This window comes from Lepidochelys olivacea (genome assembly GCF_965140295.1).
Source record: "Lepidochelys olivacea isolate rLepOli2 genome assembly, chromosome: 17".
Classification (NCBI taxonomy): Eukaryota; Metazoa; Chordata; order Testudines; family Cheloniidae; genus Lepidochelys; species Lepidochelys olivacea.
In genome coordinates, this window is record NC_140427.1 from 23,851,340 (window position 1) to 23,871,196 (window position 19,857).

Sequence of the window (19,857 nt, forward strand, 5' to 3'; positions counted from 1 at the left end):
AGATTTCCCCTCCCTCCCAGTGCCCTTCCCCAGAGCCCCACCACCACAACTACACAATGCCCCTGTCATAAATGTAAAGGGAAGGGTAAACACCTTTAAAATCCCTCCTGGCCAGAGGAAAAATCCTCTCACCTGTAAAGGGTTAAGAAGCTAAGATAACCTCGCTGGCACCTGACCAAAATGGCCAATGAGGAGACAAGATACTTTCAAAGCCAGAGTGGGGGAGACACAAAGGCTCTCTCTGTCTGTGTGATGCTTGTGCCGGGGACAGAACAGGAATGGAGTCTTAGAACTTAGTAAGTAATCTAGCTAGGTATGTGTTAGATTATGATTTCTTTAAATGGCTGAGAAAAGAACTGTGCTGAATAGAATGACTATTCCTGTCTGTGTGTCTTTTTTGTAACTTAAGGTTTTGCCTAGAGGGATTCTCTATGTTTTGAATCTAATTACCCTGTAAGGTATTTACCATCCTGATTTTACAGAGGTGATTCTTTTATTTTTTCTTCTATTAAAATTCTTCTTCTAAGAATCTGAATGCTTTTTCATTGTTCTTAAGATCCAAGGGTTTGGGTCTGTGTTCACCTATGCAAATTGGTGAGGATTTTTATCAAGCCTTCCCTAGGAAAGGGGGTGTAGGGTATGGGGAGGATTTTGGGGGGAATGACGTTTCCAAGCAGGCTCTTTCCCGGTTATTTATCTGTTAGACGTTTGGTGGTGGCAGTGATAAGTCCAAGGGAAAAGGTAAAATAGTTTGTACCTTGGGGAAGTTTTAACCTAAGCTGGTAAAAATAAGCTTAGGAGGTTTTCTTGCAGGTCCCCACATCTGTACCCTAGAGTTCAGAGTGGGGAAGGAACCTTGACACCCACACAGACCCCCACTGCCCTGGCACACACAGATCTCCCCCACTGCCCAGCGCCCTCCACACCCTCACAGCCCAGCATCCCCCACAGACCTCTCAGACACTCACTCCATCACGCCCTGCCCCCTTCCCTGGCCGCAGTCATCAGCCCTGCTGGGAATTCTCTGGCTCCTAGGGTCAGAGCGGCAAGGGGGGGTCTCCAGACTCTCCATATGCTGCGCCTGCCACAAGTGCAAGCTCCGTGGCTTCCATTGTAGGGAAAAGCACCAATGGGAGCTGCTGGAGCCATGGACCAGGCTTGCAGACGGGAGCAGCCCACAGACTCCCCTGCCCCCCCCAACCCTAAGAGCCAGAGGGATCTGCCGGGGGTGGGGGATCCCAGCGGTGCCTACCTGGGGCGGCTCCCAGGAACTATCTGGCAGGTCCCTCTGGCTCCTAGGATCAGGGGCGGCTGAGGGGTCTCCACATGCTGCACCCCTGCTCCGTGGCTCCCATTGGCCGTGAAAAGCACCAATGGGAGCTGCCGGAGCCACAGAGCAGGGCTTTTGCAGGCGCCAGCAGAGTGCAGAGAGCCCCCTGTCCTCCCGCCCCTGACCCCACCTAACCGGATTGGACCCGACCCGACCTTAAGAGCCAGAGGGACCTGCTGCGGGGCAAGGTGGGGAGTCCTGGGGAGTGCTGGGGCTGCTTACCTGGGGAGGATCCCAGGAAGCATCTGGCAGATCCCTCTGTCTCCTAGGGTTGGGGTGGGCGCTAGGGTGGGGGAGCAGGGGGCTCTCTGTACGCTGCTGGCACCTGCTAGCCCCACCCCTGCAGCTCTGATTGGGCAGGATGGAGCCGGTGCAGCACACGGCAGCGAAGACCCTCTCGCAGCCTCTGCCTAGCTAGGGGCCGCACTGCAGACTCCTGCTGGAGGCCGCTTCCTTGTTTGGAGGCAGGAGCTGCCCCACAGCTCCCACCCCCAGGTATGTGCGGTCCCATACTGCAAACCAAAATATCAGGACAAAGAGCGTCCTGACCAATGTACGGTCGGGATGTGGGAAAATAACTTAAAATCGGGACTGTCCCGATATTATCAGGACGTCTGGTCACCCTAGAAATGACTGTCTAGGAAGGAGTACTGCAAAAAGGGATCTGGGGGTCATAGGGAATCACAAGCTAAATCTGAGTCAACAGTGTAACACTGTTGCAAAAACAGCAAACATCCTTCTGGGATGTATTAGCAGGAGTGTTGTAAGCAAGACACAAAAAGTAATTCGTCCGCTCTACTCTGCGCTGATTAGGCCTCAACTGGAGTACTGTCTCCAGGTCTGGGCGCCACATTTCAGGAAAGATGTGGACAAATTGGAGAAAGTCCAGAGAAGAGCAACAAAAATGATTAAAGGTCTGGAAAACATGATTTATGAGGGAAGATTGAAAAAATTGGGTTTGTTAGTCTGGAGAAGAGAAGACTGAGAGGGGGCATGATAACAGTTTTCAAGTACATAAAAGGTTGTTACAAGAAGGAGGGAGAAAAATTGTTCTCTTTAACCTCTGAAGACAGGACAAGAAGCAATGGGCTTAAATTGCAGCAAGGGAGGTTTAGGTTGGACATTAGGAAAAACTTCCTAACTGTCAGGGTGGTTAAGCACTGAAATAAATTGCGACGGGAGGTTGTGGAATCTCCATCATTGGAGGTTTTTAAGAACAGGTTAGACAAACACCTTTCAGGGATGGTCTAGAAATAATATTTAGTCCTGCCATGAGTTCAGGGGACTGGACTAGATGACTTCTCAAGGTCCCTTCCAGTCCTATGATTCTATGTATTGTAACTGCAGAGTCATTTATCTGTCAATATAGTTATTAAAATGAGAAGAAGAAAAGTGAATGATTTTATGGTTTCACAGTAGTGAGGGTAAGTGGAGTCCTGCATGCGCAGCCAGGGAGTGACGTGTTTTGTGGGCATTAAAGATTGTCTTTTCAACCCGCAATTCTTAAATGCACACACTGGCAGAGGACTACAGGGGAGCTAAGGAGTCAAAAGACAGACTAAAAAGCATGATTTGGGGGCCCCGAGTCACGTTTTTTGGTGTCTTGAGGCTGACAGCCATGTGCCCATGTACCCCAGAAGGGCTGCAGGGGAAAGGTGGCTCAGGCCACCTGGATGGAATTTTTTCTGACATAGAATCCCAGACAGGTAGAGCCGGAAGGGATCCTGAGACATGCCTGGCAGCTATTAGCCTTCTTAAAAACCTCCAGTGGGTAGGATTCCAGGACCCAGCTTGGAAGTCTGTTCCAGAGCTTGACTGGGGGGGAGGGGAGTGTAGTGGGAGATTGCGGGGAGCAGGGGTTACTGTTGCCAATTTTGATTGGATGTATTCCTGGGCGTTCATCGCATGACATAATTCCTGTCAACTCCCGGACAATCCTGGTGGGTTGGCAACCTTAGCACGTGGATACTGGGAGCCCGGCGCTGCGGGATGCAGGGAGCGGGGGAATGGCTGGAGCCTGGCCGAACTCTCCAGGGCCTTGCGGGGAGGCTTGAGGCTGCCTGGCCCAGCCGAGATCCCGGAGGGACTTCCCCGCAGCGCCACAGAGCCTGCCGGGAAGGAAGCGGCTGCTCTCGGGTGCGGGTGACTCACAGCCCTGGGAGTCCCGATGGCGGGACCTGTGTCCCCGTGAGTCAGGACCACGCACGGGAGCGAGTATCGGCTCCGCAACCGAGAGCCCGGCCCGCGTCACACACACGCCCCCGCCGCCCTGCCACCCCCCCCGGCTGCTGCCCCCAGTTCCCGCCCGGCGCCCGCATCCCCGGCGCCGCGGCCCCCCACCGCCCGGCCGGTTCCCGCATCGCCGGTCAGCCCCGCTCACACCGGGCCGGGGGCCGGTCGGGGTCGATCTGGTCCGGGGTCCCCGCTGGCGCCCCTGCCCGCTCCTCCCCGCCTCTCCTGGGCGCCCAATCCCGGCCGCGGAGGCCGCTCCCCTCCCAGCCGCACCTGCAGCCGGGAGCCCCTAAGCCCGCAGCCGCCGCTCGGAGCGCTCGGCCGCTAGCCGCGGACCCAGGTCCCGGTGAGTGACCGGAGCGCGACCTGCCCCGGGGCTCCCGGACTGGCTGGCTGGCTGGGGTGCCCGTCTGGGACCTCGGTGCCCCATGGGGGGCTAGGGAGGGGCTGGCTGTCCCGACTGGGACCTCGGTGCCCCATGGGGGGCTAGGGAGGGGCTGGCTGGGGTGCCCGTCTGGGACCTCGGTGCCCCATGGGGGGCTGGGGAGGGGCTGGCTGTCCCGACTGGGACCTCGGTGCCCCATGGGGGGCTAGGGAGGGGCTGGCTGGGGTGCCCGTCTGGGACCTCGGTGCCCCATGGGGGGCTGGGGAGGGGCTGGCTGTCCCGACTGGGACCTCGGTGCCCCATGGGGGGCTAGGGAGGGGCTGGCTGGGGTGCCCGTCTGGGACCTCGGTGCCCCATGGGGGGCTAGGGAGGGGCTGGCTGTCCCGACTGGGACCTCGGTGCCCCATGGGGGGCTAGGGAGGGGCTGGCTGGGGTGCCCGTCTGGGACCTCGGTGCCCCATGGGGGGCTGGGGAGGGGCTGGCTGTCCCGACTGGGACCTCGGTGCCCCATGGGGGGCTAGGGAGGGGCTGGCTGGGGTGCCCGTCTGGGACCTCGGTGCCCCATGGGGGGCTAGGGAGGGGCTGCCTGTCACGACTGGGACCTCGGTGCCCCATGGGGGGCTAGGGAGGGGCTGGCTGGGGTGCCCGTCTGGGACCTCGGTGCCCCATGGGGGGCTAGGGAGGGGCTGGCTGTCCCGACTGGGACCTCGGTGCCCCATGGGGGGCTAGGGAGGGGCTGGCTGGGGTGCCCGTCTGGGACCTCGGTGCCCCATGGGGGGCTGGGGAGGGGCTGGCTGTCCCGACTGGGACCTCGGTGCCCCATGGGGGGCTAGGGAGGGGCTGGCTGGGGTGCCCGTCTGGGACCTCGGTGCCCCATGGGGGGCTGGGGAGGGGCTGGCTGTCCCGCCTGGGATCACGGTGCCCCATGGGGGGCTAGGGAGGGGCTGGCTGGGGTGCCCGTCTGGGACCTCGGTGCCCCATGGGGGGCTAGGGAGGGGCTGGCTGGGGTGCCCGTCTGGGAACTCGGTGCCCCATGGGGGGCTAGGGAGGGGCTGGCTGTCCCGACTGGGACCTCGGTGCCCCATGGGGGGCTAGGGAGGGGCTGGCTGGGGTGCCCGTCTGGGACCTCGGTGCCCCATGGGGGGCTGGGGAGGGGCTGGCTGTCCCGACTGGGACCTCGGTGCCCCATGGGGGGCTAGGGAGGGGCTGGCTGGGGTGCCCGTCTGGGACCTCGGTGCCCCATGGGGGGCTGGGGAGGGGCTGGCTGTCCCGCCTGGGATCTCGGTGCCCCATGGGGGGCTAGGGAGGGGCTGGCTGGGGTGCCCGTCTGGGACCTCGGTGCCCCATGGGGGGCTAGGGAGGGGCTGGCTGTCCCGACTGGGACCTCGGTGCCCCATGGGGGGCTAGAGAGGGGCTGGCTGTGGTGCCCGTCTGGGACCTCAGTGCCCCATGGGGGGCTAGGGAGGGGCTGCCTGTCCCGACTGGGACCTCGGTGCCCCATGGGGGGCTAGGGAGGGGCTGGCTGGGGTGCCCGTCTGGGACCTCGGTGCCCCATGGGGGGCTAGGGAGGGGCTGGCTGTCCCGACTGGGACCTCGGTGCCCCATGGGGGGCTAGGGAGGGGCTGGCTGGGGTGCCCGTCTGGGACCTCGGTGCCCCATGGGGGGCTAGGGAGGGGCTGCCTGTCCCGACAGGGACCTCGGTGCCCCATGGGGGGCTAGGGAGGGGCTGCCTGTCCCGACGGGGACCTCGGTGCCCCATGGGGGGCTAGGGAGGGGCTGGCTGTCGCCACTGGGACCTCGGTGCCCCATGGGGGGCTAGGGAGGGGCTGGCTGTCCCGACTGGGACCTCGGTGCCCCATGGGGGGCTAGGGAGGGGCTGCCTGTCCCGACTGGGACCTCGGTGCCCCATGGGGGGCTAGGGAGGGGCTGCCTGTCGCGACTGGGACCTCGGTGCCCCATGGGGGGCTAGGGAGGGGCTGGCTGTCGCGACGGGGACCTCGGTGCCCCATGGGGGGCTAGGGAGGGGCTGGCTGTCGCGACGGGGACCTCGGTGCCCCATGGGGGGCTAGGGAGGGGCTGGCTGTCGCGACGGGGACCTCGGTGCCCCATGGGGGGCTAGGGAGGGGCTGGCTGTCACGACGGGGACCTCGGTGCCCCATGGGGGCTAGGGAGGGGCTGGCTGTCCCGACTGGGACCTCGGTGCCCCATGGGGGGCTAGGGAGGGGCTGGCTGGGGTGCCCGTCTGGGACCTCGGTGCCCCATGGGGGGCTAGGGAGGGGCTGCCTGTCCCGACTGGGACCTCGGTGCCCCATGGGGGGCTAGGGAGGGGCTGCCTGTCCCGACTGGGACCTCGGTGCCCCATGGGGGGCTAGGGAGGGGCTGCCTGTCCCGACTGGGACCTCGGTGCCCCATGGGGGGCTAGAGAGGGGCTGCCTGTCCCGACGGGGACCTCGGTGCTCCATGGGGGGCTAGGGAGGGGCTGCCTGTCGTGACTGGGACCTCGGTGCCCCATGGGGGGCTAGGGAGGGGCTGCCTGTCGTGACTGGGACCTCGGTGCCCCATGGGGGGCTAGGGAGGGGCTGCCTGTCGCGACTGGGACCTCGGTGCCCCATGGGGGGCTAGGGAGGGGCTGCCTGTCCCGACTGGGACCTCGGTGCCCCATGGGGGGCTAGGGAGGGGCTGGCTGTCCTTTCTGGGACTTTGGTGCCCCATGGGGGGCTAGGGAGAGGCTGGCTCTCCTGTCTGGGACTCGCCCTCACATTGCTGTTGCAGTCCCATGTCCCCAAACTCCTGAATTGCTCTTTGCCATGTTTGTTGGCTCTGTCCTGTTTGGGGTTGTGTTGCTTAGCTGCACGGCTGGCCCCGTCACCGGCAGGCCTGGGCGAGCGGGGAGACAGCTTGTTTTCTGGCTGTTGTTACCTGCAGTTGACCAATAGTATTTATCTGGCGCTATCCCATGGAGCCCCTCTGCCCAGGGCCCTGTGATGGGCAGTGGGAAGCTGTGTCAAACCCATCCATAAGAAGAAGAAAAGGAGTACTTGTGGCACCTTAGAGACTAACCAATTTATTAGAGCATAAGCTTTCGTGAGCTACAGCTCAGATGAGAAGGTCAGAGAAGCCTAAAAGTCACTGGGCAAGATGTTCAAAATGGGTGTCTACACGCAGGCATCTTTGTCTCTGCATCACCCCCCGATACACTTGGTCAGACCCAGTTCCGCTCCAAGACTGTCCTTTGACGTGAGTGGGAATTGCACCAGTTCCTTGAACTCACTTTAATTTCCTCTGTCTCTAGGATTTTATACTGTGCACATTGTCATGGGACCTGAGTGCCTGGGACTGAGGATAGGGATCAACCCCACAGGGGAGGTGGGAAGGCAAATTCATGCATGTCTGGAAAGCACCCAGAGATCCTGGGATGGAAGGTGTTGGCATTAATTCATTAGTGTAATTGTTATATGCGGAAAGAGGGACATCAAGTCAGTTAGGGCCTGAAGGGAAAGGAGGAGAATGAGATAATGGAGGCAGAGAGCTCGATTCACAAAGGGGTTTAGGCACGTAACTGCCACTTTGGGCACCGAAGTCCAAAATTCAGATCCTCAAACAGCTGCCACCTGATCTACAGGTGTCTAGGCCTCCCCAGTACAGCCCCTTACATCTCTGCCAGAGGCTGCCTGCTCGGCATCTAGATCCTCAAGCCAGGCATCCCCCTGCTTATCATGCCTGCCAGGCCTGATCCCGCAGGCATGCCCAGGGGCTGCCTGCCAGGCCCCATGTGAAACAGCAAAGGAGGAGATGGTTGTGCCCCCATAGACCCAAGAGGCCTGTGGTTAGAGCATTCACACAGGACATGGGAGAACCCAGTGCAAGTAAACTCAGGGCTCCCCACCCCAAGCCCTGAGCTACAGAATCATGCCCACTCTCTCTTTTTGGTCCAGTGAATATGTCAGTATTTTAAACACAGTGAAACAGCTCCAGCCAGACCGATTAAGAGGTTGCTGTGCCTGGCGGTTCAGGCGCTCCCTGGGGAGATAGGCGAGCTGCTCCCAATCAGGCTGTGTGGGGATTTGAACTTGAGTCTCCTGTATTCTGGGTAAATGTTGTGGCACGGGACGAGGGGAAGGGGGAATGCTGCCTCCTTAGTTTTTCCTGAAAAAAGGCTGACCTGGTTCAGGCGCTAGACTCACAGCTGCCTAACTCCCCGCGAGAGCTGGAGTGCTGGCTCACTTAGGCAGCTCCTCACTCAGCTTTTGTGAATCCCTTTCTTAGTGGCTCACTTTCCCGTGCAGTGTATAGCAAGCCTGGGTGCCTACCTCGGGTCTTTGAATTCCAGTGGGTGCAGGGTGCCTAGACATTAAGTGCTGCAATGCGGAGCAGAGTCTCCTTGTGAATCTAGCCCAAATTCTCCAAGGAGCCCTTTGGGAGCTGCCACCACGAATATGGCTGAGAGGGAAGGCCTACCTTCCTGACTCCCCATGTGCCATGGGGAGGAGTAGGCTGGGCCCGGCTTCACGGTAGCGGGAGGTTATGCAACAACAGCACCCTGGGATGGGCTGGATACAGTGGTTAGAGGAAGGTCAGAACAGTCAGATTATAGTCACCTCCTGGGGTGGGGTCTGTTCCCCTGCCCCCTCCCAGTCCCCCAGAGGGCAAAGCACTGGGATAAACAGCCTGGGAAGAATCTGCTCCCGACTTCACATGGTCCCAGGCAACAGGGGCTCAGGAGCCACGAATCACAATGTTTGCGAGTAGCGGGGCCGTGCCACATGACTCCCATCCCACGGGAGCTGCACCATGGCAAGGCTTGAGAAGGGCTATGCTCCTGTCACTGAGGTGTAAAGGGGAAGGAAGTAGGTCTGGGGATCGGAGCCTCTTCCCCCCCGAGCTGCCAGAGTGGTTTCCCCCTAACTATGGGCCCCTCAGTCTGACATCGAGCCCAGGCAAAATAATGGCTTGACTGATACAGGACTTGGTTCACAGAGAATTAAAGGAGGGTAATATAGTTCATGTCTATCAGCACAGGCTTATGGAAAATAGGTCGCGTCAGACTAATCTGATATCTTCTCTTGATGAGATTACAAGTTTGGTTGATAAAGGGAATAGTGTTGATGTAATAGACTGAGACTTATGTATGGCATTTGACACGGTACAGCATGCCATTTTGAGTATTAAATTAGAAGAATATAAAATTAACATGACACACATTAAATAGATTAAAAGCTGCCTAACTGTTGGTTGAAAAAAGTAATTGTAAATGGGGAATCACCATTGAGCAGGTGTGTTTCTAGTGGGGTTCCACAGGGAACCTTGGTCTTGTGCTATTTAAGATTTTCATCAATGACCTGGAAGAGAACAGAAAGTCATCATTGCTAAAGTTTGCAGATGACACAACTGGGGGAGTGGTCAATAATGAAGAGGTCAGTGATACAGAGAGATCTGGATCTGTTGGTAAAGTGGATGCAAGCAAACAATATGTGTTTTAATACAGCCCAGTGTAAAGTTATCCATGGAGGAACAAAGAATGCAGATCATACCTACAGGATGGGGGCTGTATTGTGGGAGCAGCGATTCTGAAAAGCATGTGGGGGTCGTGGTGACAATCTGCTGAACATGAGCTCTCAGTGTGATGCTGTGGCCAAAAGGGCTAAGGCAGGGGAATCTTGATTAGGAGTCGAGAGGTTATTTTACTTCTGTATCTGGCAGTGGTGCTGTTGGATCTTGTGTCCAGTGCTGTTCCCCCCTATGCAGGAAGAATGTTGATACATTGGAAAGGGTCCAGGGAAGAGCCACGAGAATTATTAAAGGATTGGAAAACGTGCCTCTGGGCAGGGGCTGTAAACACTTCCTGTCTGATTGTGTTTCAGGAGCTGGCCTGCTAGATCCTCTCCCATCCAGAACACAGACGCTCTGTTGTTGGGTATTTCATGAGGGCCCTTCTTCAACAGCAGGTAAATCAGCTCTTAGCATGAATGGCAGCTCCTGTCTTGGCTAGGAGAGCAGGAGGGGTAGGATACAAAGAACAACAGACTCCCTGTCTGGCATCTTGCACTAGGGTGTGTGTATGTGAGCTGGGGCCCCTCCCCGGAGCCCTGAAACTTGTGCTGTGCAGCACTAGGAGGCCAGCGCCTGCTTCCCCAGAGGGCCCCTTGAGCTGCCTCTGTAGGGGAAGAAGAAAAGGGGTACTTGTGGCACCTTAGAGACTAACCAATTTATTTGAGCATCAGCTTTCGTGAGCTACAGCTCTCTCTAAGGTGCCACAAGTACTCCTTTTCTTTTTGCAAATACAGATTAACACGGCTGTTACTCTGAAACCTGTAGGGGAAGGTTTGCTGTACTGAGAGGGATGTTGGGAAGGAAACTTTCCCTGCTGCTCAGAGCTCGCCTGGGGACCCTGCACAAGGGCCACGCTGCAAAGCAAGGGAGGCCTCTGACTGCTAGATGCGGGACAGTACCGGGGGGTGGGGAGCATGTTTCCATTGCACTAGAATGCTCCAGGCCAGGGGCCCACGCCAACCACAATGGTCCGTGCTAGAGAGCCGATACGGCTGGAGCACACATGCCAGTGGCCCTCTTCGCTACTGAGAGACAGAGAGTGCGGGCATATGTAATGCACATTGGTGAGATGGTTTAACTAACCAGTTCCCTCTACTAGGTTTCTCACTGTTCTTTGGATCTGTGTTCCTTAGCTAAAGTACAAGCAGGAGAATTTATATAAATCTTTGAGGCTTATTTGCTTTCAAAGTTGTGTTGGCTAATAAGAAATTACAGAAAGCAGAATACAGATGGTTGGCTGATAATGTTTATGATGTGAAAATGGAATTTAACATGAGAAGTTACAATTATCAAGAGATGATAAATCAGTTAAATGCATTTAAGGTCTTATCACAACCTTGTTACAAAGGTAACGTTGATCCTAGTTCTGTACTAGTCTAGTGCAAGTGATTGTGGTTCCAGCACAGAATTATGGATTCTTAATTACAGCTCCTTATTTACTTCTCATCAAGATTATATCCCAGTGGAATTATGGAACTGCTCTTGTCAGTTCCACCAAACAATTCTACAGCAGGATGTAGAATTTTAGATAAATTACTTGGTTATCAAAGAATGTCAGTTTTCAGTTCAGAATGACCTTGCCCATGACACAGAGCCATACTTTGCCACTTATACATGCACAAGACTATCATATGCTAAGCCCAAACTGTAATATGCACGGAATAATGTTGAAGCTGTTCTAGTTTCTCAGGAATTTCACCAGCGCTGTGGGTTCCTATGCCACTTTAACCAAAGGTTCAAATAGTGGTCAAATAATTTTTATTTATTTTTTTGGTAATCTTTCTTGTTTGTTTCTTTATAAAAAGATTAATTACTCACAGCAATAATGGGAAAATCTTTAGTTTACAAGCCAATTCAAAGTATCTTCCTCTTTTTGTCTAATTCTCTTGAAAGCTGTGCAATTTCTAGGTTGACCTTTTTAAAACACTCAGGATTTGACAAAATAAATTTTGCTGTAATGAAGCCCAGCTTTCAATTACATCATTATTAGGCTGACCTAGAGTGATGAGTTTCCCTTGTCCTAGCACTCTCAACTGACTTAATGAATCAGCATGACTTGTAAATAACTAAGACTAAATTTGTTAGTGAAATACAAGTACACATACATTTGAGTCATTCAGAGGGTTTTAATAAAGGTAAAGACTTTCTGAGAAGCATTTAGCCTAACATGACCAAGTCATCACATGAATAAAAGTTGTTCGGCTACTTATCAGTTGGAACTGGTATGAATGTGGGTTCTCCAGCTTAGCTTCACTGTTTCAATGACTGGTTCTTGAGTTAGATTAGAGTTCATTCAGGTGAGTCACTCAAGGCGTTATTCTTTTCCTGAATTTTGCAGTGGTCTCCCCAGATAGGACTTTAAAAAACAGAGGGACCACATTCAGAAAGGAACTTATGGCATTGCCACATCGAATCCTTAGGCGTCCCACTGCCTAGTGGAATTCTGAGCCCTGATTTAAGCGAATGGCTCCATTGTACAGTGCATGGGGAGACCCAGGGATTTAAGACGGGTTCTCAGAAGCCAGCATGCGGAGTGGTGGGCTGCCTAAGAAAGCCGATAGGAAATGCCGAGGACTGGGGCAAGGCTTAGCTCTCAGATTCATAAAGGTACTTAGGTACCTAGCTCCCATTGATCCCAGCCTGTCAGGCCAGAGGCCTGTTTTTTATTAGGGTTCCCAGGCTGGCAGTTGCCACTTTGCCTGATTTTGAGCGAGGACATGAATTCAGCTCTCCCAGGTGAGTGCCCAAACTGCCAGGCTCTTGGCTAGTCTGGCATGTGTCTCTCTTAATCTGACCTGTTGAAGCCGTTCCATTTCGTATAACTATTAAAATATTCATTGGGTCAGAGTGAGTGTGTAAGTGAGCGACTCTGTTGCCCAGTGCTTAGCGAACTCACGTGGCATGTGGGAGAGTCAGGTTCAAGTCTCTGCTCCAAATCAGGAAGAGGAAGGATTCAAACGGGGTGTGCCCTAAATTGTTGGGCTACTGGCTGTCCTGGGTGTGGGTGCACATATGTGAGCCTGAAGAATGCCCAGCTTGCCTGCCCTGACTGTTTTGTGCAGGACCTGATCCTGTAGGCATGGTCTGAGAACACCTACCGGATCAGGTCCTGCTGTGGAGACGAGTGGGGAATGTCTCATCTGCGCGGCCAGTTGATGTGTCATTGAGCAAGGGCTCAAAGCAGCTTGTTAGCTGTGGGGTGGCATCAGGATTTAGGCATCTTTGCCCATGCTTACCAGCAGAAAGTGAGGTGCTTGTGGGGTTAGGCCAGGGGTCTCAAACTCAAATGACCATGAGGGCCACATGAGGACTAGTACATTGGCCTGAGGGCTGCACCACTGACCACCCCCGACCCACTGCCCTGGCCCCGCCCCCACTCCACCCCTTCTGTGAGGCCCCGCCCCTGCCCCGCCTCTTCCCACCCCTTCCCCCATTCCAACCCCTTCTCTGAAAGTGGTTTCATTCATGCTTCTGGGGAAAGTTTGAAATGTCAAACCAGAAGCTGAGTTTTGTCCCCTCTCCTCATTCTCCTTTATGGCTTCTTGCAACTTTGTCTCTGGATAATTCCTGTTTCTTTGTGCAAAATATCTTGTGCCATATCAGTTTGTATAGTACATGTTGGGCCATCTGCTGAATTCCCACTGGCTCATCTCCAGTCAGTAACCCGCTTCTGCAAGTTACCTTCCGTGGGCCCCTCTGTGGTGAGCTCCTTTGGCCAACTCTTCATTACTCCAACCTTCTTCCGCAAGTTACCTTCTGTGGGCCCCTTTGTGGTAAAGTTCTTTGGCCAGCTCTGTGCAACTCCATGTTCTTTTCATTAGCACTCTTTGCTGTCTGCAGACACGTCCATTTTGAAGTCAGTCTTTCTGGAAAGTCTCCTCACACTCCTGGATGGCTCTATCCTGCAGCAATGTCAAATCATTTGACTCATTTGCTTGGTCATCACCAACAGAAGAGAGCAATTAATGAAATAGCACAAAACAGTTGTTTGCATCTCTGGAGTATTCCCTGAAACTTGGTAATAAGGTTAATAGGAGCACCATATGCAACGGGCTCTCGGTGCAGCTGCCAGTCATACAGCTGGTCAGGACTTTTGGCCTGGCACCGTTTTGGTTGGTGCACTGTGGGCTTCAGCATGACACAGGGCTGCGTCAGCTCTTTTAATGCAAAATCAGTACCTTATGAGATGTAGTTTTGTTAAAAATGAGTTCTCTTTCTTGTAGATGGCTGATGTGTGTGCCAGGGTCTGCACAGGGTTTATGGGGTGCGCTGACAAGTAACCCCCAAATAAAGCAGCTCAGCATGGATCACAGCTTCTTTGCTTGACCCTCCTGCTCCTGGGCCTCTTCCCCAGCCTTGCAGTCCATCTGCTGAGGTGGGGGGAGCACCAGGAGCCAGCCTGCTTCCTGTAGCTCCCCTTCTCACTCTAAGCCCTTCAGGGCCTAGATCCACACAGGTATTGTAAAAAGAAAAGGAGTACTTGTGGCACCTTAGAGACTAACCAATTTATTTGAGCATAAGCTTTTGTGAGCTACAGCTCACTTCATTGGATGCATGCTGTGGAATGCATCCATCCACAGTATGCATCCGATGAAGTGAGCTGTAGCTCACGAAAGCTCATGCTCGAATAAATTGGTTAGTCTCTAAGGTGCCACAAGTCCTCCTTTTCTTTTTGCGAATACAGACTAACACGGCTGTTACTCTGAAACAGGTATTGTAGTGCCTGGTGTCCTGCCACCTAGCGGCCTTCACAGCTGGGAGTTAGGTACCAGGCCTGGATTCCCAAAGGGATGGGGGTGTTGCAATACTTAGCAATTTGGCATGTAGGAGATCACAGGAACAAACCACTGTTACCCGCAAAGCCTGGGTTAGGCACCTAGGCTCCCTCTACAAGGCACGAGGAGCAAGAGGCACCTCAGAATGCGAGTCACCAAAGCCATCGTTTGGGGAGCTGCCAGTGTTAGCCAATGAGAGATGGCGACAAGATGGATGTTTCCTAAGCCCTGCCCCTCCCGCGGAGTTTGGTACCTAAGTCCAAGCTTCGGGGAGGTGCCGATCTCTACTTGTGATCCACAGCGAGGAACTCCTCTGCTGGAGCCTGGTAGCGTAGGTGTCTAAGGGTACATCTAGGCCAGGGGTCGGCAACCTTTCAGAAGTGGTGTGCCGCGTCTTCCTTTATTCACTTTCATTGAAGGTTTCGCGTGCCAGTCATACATTTGGACGTTTTTAGAAGGTCTCTCTCTATAAGTCTGTATATTCTATAACTAAATTATTGTCATATGTAAAGTAAACAAGGATTTCAAAATGTTTAAGAAGCTTCATTTAAAATTAAATTAAAATGCTGATCTTACGCCGCTGGCCTGCTCAGCCCGCTGCCAGCCTGGCCTTCCGTTCCCCTAGGCCGGCAGAGGGCTGAGCGGGGCCTGCAGCTGGGACCCCGGCTGGCAAGGGGCTGGCGGCCGGGACCCCAGACCGGCAGTGGGCTAAGCGGCTCAGCCGGCTGCCACTCAGCCCGCTGCCGGTCTGGGGTTCAGTCCGCCGGCTCCTGCCAGCCAGGGTCCCGGCTGCTGGCCCCGCTCAGCCCGCTGCCAGTCTGGGATCCCGGCCCTGCCCACACAGAGTGGGTACCTACCTTCTCCCTGGTTCTAGCCCATTCTCTGCCTCTCTCTCTGCACTGAGCACAGGGCTGGGCGTGAAGGAGCAGGCTGGGGGTTGGGGTGCAGGGTCTGGCCAGGAGCTAGAATGAGGGAGGGGGCTCGGGGTTGGGGCAAGAGGTTTGGGTGTGGAGTGCTTACCTGGGCAGCTCCCATTTCGTGCGAGGGGTGCAGGTGGGAACGTTGGAGGGTGCAGGAGCTCCTGTTTGGTGCTCAGGGTGGGGGTGGGAATGTGGGGGGTGCAAGAGTCAGGACATGGGGTGTGAGGGGGCTGGGTAGTGTGGGGGGTGCAGGAGTCAGGGCTGGGGTTGTGGGGGGGTGCAGGGGTCAGGGCAGAGGGCTGTGTGTGTGTGAGAGGTGCAGGGCTCAGGGCGGGGGGCTGGGGTGTGTGGGGGATGCGGGGATCAGGGCAGGGGGTTGGGGTGTGGGGGGATGTAAGGGTCACGGCAGGGGGCTGGAGGGGATATGCCCTGATTCCACCCCCCTTCCCCAAGGCCCCGTCCCCACCTCGTCTCCGCCTCCTCCCCGGAGCAGCCAGTGCCCGGTGCTCCCCTTCTCCCTCTCCCGCACAAGGGCCATCAGCTGATCGGGGGCAGGGAGGGAGAGGGGGAGGGGCAGGCACCCAGCAGGGCGGGGGAAGAGGCGGGGGAGGGGCAGGCACCCAGCAGGGTGGGGGAAGAGGCGGGGAGGGGCCGGCACCCAGCAGGGCGGGGGAAGAGGCGGGGGAGGGGCCGGCACCCAGCAGGGCGGGGGAAGAGGCGGGGGAGGGGCCGGCACCCAGCAGGGCGGGGGAAGAGGCGGGGGAGGGGCCGGCACCCAGCAGGGCGGGGGAAGAGGCGGGGGAGGGGCCGGCACCCAGCAGGGCGGGGGAAGCGGCGGGGGAGGGGCAGGCACCCAGCAGGGCGGGGGAAGGGGCGGGGGAGGGGGGAGCTTGCCTGCCCTGCAGCAGCAGCAGCCGGCAGGACCAAGCTTCTTCACCCTGCCCCCGTGGGGGGGGACGGAGAAGAGCGGGCCGGGGCGGGCAGGATTTTCAATGGCACGCTGCTGCCTGCCGGGGGCCCGGCCTGGGTTCGGCAGCGGGCTGAGCAGGGCTGGTGGCTGGGACCCGGCAGGCAGCAGCGTGCCATTAAACATCGGCTCGCGTGCCGTCTTTGGCACGTGTGCCATAGGTTGCCGACCCCTGGGCTAGGCTGTAAAAAAACACTCGCAGCACCTAGTCTCAAAGGCCAGGTCAGCTGACTTGGGGTCCTGGGGCTTGGGCGCAGGGCGAAAAATTGCAGTGGAGACATTCGGACTCAGGCTGGAGCCCGGGCTCCGAGACCCTCCCCCCACACAGGGCTTCAGAACCAGGTCTCCAGCCAGAGCCCGCACGACTCTACTGCTATTTTATAGCGGAGCCCAAGCCCTGCGGGCCCGAGTCAGCTGTGGTCGTACCGTGGGGCTTTTATTGCAGTGACGACGTTCCCTCAGTCACTCCTTGCCAGAATGAGTTAGGTGCCTGCCTCGCTCCACAAGAAAGAGCTGGAGGAAGAGCCACCTGCCTGGTAGCTTTTCACCCAGTGGCTAGAGCACTCAGCTGGGATGTGGGAGACCCTGGTTCAAGTCCCGCTCTGCCAGAGGAGAGAGAGGATTTGAACAGCACTCCCAGGAGCGGGTGCTAACCACAGGGTGATGGGCTAGTATGCTGCTGACGCTGCTCCAGTTTGGATAAATAATTGAAGAGTCATTTGAGCAGGGGGACTAGACCTGGGCCTTCCACCTCCCAAGGAGGCTCCATGGCCACCAGGCTATAGGCTCAGTCTCCCTCTGGCCCTATGACTGTCCGTATTTATGCAAAGTGGAACAGCTTCCACAGAAAGATTGAGGGACCCTTCCCCCGCCCCCATCATAACATCCCATAGGTCAGTGATTACAGCACTCTTTTGGGAGGCGGGAGACCCCTAGAATCATGGAATCATAGAATCTCAGGGGTGGAAGGGACCTCAGGAGGGCATCTAGTCCAACCCCCTGCTCAAAGCAGGACCAATCCCCAGTTAAATCATCCCAGCCAGGGCTTTGTCAAGCCTGACCTTAAAAACTTCTAAGGAAGGAGATTCTACCACCTCCCTAGGTAACGCATTCCAGTGCTTCACCACCCTCCTAGTGAAAAAGTTTTTCCTAATACCAACCTAAACCTCCCCCACTGCAACTTGAGACCATTACTCCTTGTCCTGTCCTCTTCTACCACTGAGAATTGTCTAGAACCATCCTCTCTGGAACCACCTCTCAGGTAGTTGAAAGCAGCGATCAAATCCCCCCTCATTCTTCTCTTCTGCAGACTAAACAATCCCAGTTCCCTCAGCCTCTCCTCATAAGTCATGTGTTCCAGACCCCTAATCATTTTTGTTGCCCTTCGCTGGACTCTCTCCAATTTATCCACATCCTTCTTGTAGTGTGGGGCCCAAAACTGGACACAGTACTCCAGATGAGGCCTCACCAATGTCGAATAGAAGGGGACGATCACATCCCTCGATCTGCTCGCTGTGCCCCTACTTATACATCCCAAAATGCCATTGGCCTTCTTGGCAACAAGGGCACACTGCTGACTCATATCCAGCTTCTCGTCCACTGTCACCCCTAGGTCCTTTTCCGCAGAACTGCTGCCTAGTCATTCAGTCCCTAGTCTGTAGCTGTGCATTGGGTTCTTCCATCCTAAGTGCAGGACCCTGCACTTATCCTTATTGAACCTCATCAGATTTCTTTTGGCCCAATCCTCCAATTTGTCTAGGTCCCTCTGTATCCTATCCCTGCCCTCCAGCGTATCTACCACTCCTCCCAGTTTAGTATCATCCGCAAATTTGCTGAGTGCAATCCACACCATCCTCCAGATCATTTATGAAGATATTGAACAAAACCGACCCTAGGACCGACCCCTGGGGCACTCCACTTGACACCGGCTGCCAACTAGACATGGAGCCATTGATCACTACCCGTTGAGCCCGACAATCTAGCCAACTTTCTACCCGCCTTATAGTTCAAATCCTTTCTCCCTGTTCAAATCCTTTCTCCCCCCCTGGCAGAGGGGAATTGAACCTGAGTCTCCCACATCCCAGGCGAGGGCTCTAACCACTGGGCTAAAAGTTATAAGTTGGGCATGGCCTAGAGTCTGCAGGACTCCTCCATTCAGAGTCTGCATGGGACCTGATTCGGCAGGCATGTCTGTGGGATGGGCTCCATGGATGCGATATGTGGAGGAGTGCCCCTCTTCTCCTGCTCTGTGGATCATGCTGGGGCTTGGACAGCAGAGAGGCATCCAAACAGTGAACATGTCCAGAGGCAGACACATAGGCACTTAGGGAGCTCATAGCTTAGCGGGTGAGGCAGGAGCTTTGTGGATCCCAGCGGAGCCTAAGTCCGGGATTTGGCATTTGTGGATCTAGATCCTGGGGGTTTCAGGTTCCTAAAGGGTTAGGCAGCTGCTTAACCAGGGTTTTGAGGATCTAAAAATTAGGTTTAGGCACCTAAAGTGGCAGTTGGGCACCTAATTCCCCTTGTGGGTCCCTCTGTGGGTGCCTAGCTCCGGGCTGCAAATTCCACTGGGTGGCAGGGCACCAGAACACCTTCATTCCTATCCTATAGATATAATAGTGTATCCCAGTGGTGCTGGTGCAAGGGGGGGCTGCCGTACCCCCTGTCGTGAAGTCGTAATAACAAACACCAAATACATGGTTTCCATGGTTTCCGTCATCAGCATCCCCACTATAAAAATTGTTCCAGCACCCCTGGTGTATCCAATATATAGTTTGATCTACTGAAGCTCTAGTACAAGTGGGTTGGTCCTGCTCTGAGCAGAGGGTTGGACTAGATGACCTCCTGAGGTCTCTTCCAACCCTGATCTTCTATGAGTCTATGATTCTTTCAGCATAAAGCATCTAAAATAGAAGAGGAGGTAAAACAGGAAGTTACTTCACAACCTTGCAAGAGTTTGTGGTTCAGCCTGGCTAGTTTGCTGTTATTTATCCTGCATCCCCAGTGTGGCACAGAAACAGCACTTGCTGGTTGACAGGTTCAAAGGCTTCGAAGGACCCTGGCCTGTGTGGCTGTCTAGAGCCTCATTGTTTTTAGCAAGCGCCGTCATTTTTTCATCACTATGCCCCAAAATCCTCACTCAGTTTCTAAAGTACGGTGAAGATGGCATCTGGCTCCAGTCCAGATCCATCTTATTTTTGCTATTAGGGAGGTGCTGTGCTGGAGGGCTTGTGGGGAAGGAGGGACATACTCGCACACGGGGTGGTTGTGTCCCAGAATTAGAAGGTTTTGGGAGGAAATTATTAAAGAGATTCAACTTATGACAATATGCTTCCTAGAAATCCCCTGAACTGCTGACTTAATGCTCCAGCAAAGGAGCTACATTTTGAACAGAACAACAAATTAATTCTTTTTTATTGTTAGCTGCAAGATTTCGTAATGCACGTTATTGGAAAAATATCGCTTCTCCTCCTATGGAATTGGGGTAAAGTAACATATGGACAGTCCTTGTAACGGAAAAGCTTTCACACCCAGCATGTAAACAAGAGAAGCACTGAAAAAAAGAAAGGTATTTAGAAATTTGGACACCCTTTTTAGTGTACTCGGAGGAAGAGGGCTCTGCAGCCAGAAAGCCAGAATTTTTAGCCAGGTTCTTTAAACATTAACCTGATTCTGACTAAGGAATAAGTCATGGACAG

At 55.3% G+C, this 19,857-nt stretch overlaps 1 pseudogene across 2 annotated transcripts in view; it reads left to right on the forward strand.

Moving 5' to 3' along the window:
* Positions 1–221: 221 nt before the first annotated feature.
* Positions 222–19,857, forward strand: part of LOC311532477 (claudin-4 pseudogene) — a 38,561-nt pseudogene continuing 18,925 nt past the window's right edge. Inside the window, exons 1-2 of one of the 2 annotated variants that reach the window (XR_014714588.1) lie at positions 222–296; positions 9,809–9,892. The product of XR_014714588.1 is annotated as a claudin-4 pseudogene (transcript). Of the gene's footprint in view, positions 297–3,834; positions 3,909–9,808; positions 9,893–19,857 lie in introns of those variants that run through there. The other variant, XR_014714589.1, reaches the window with a different exon arrangement.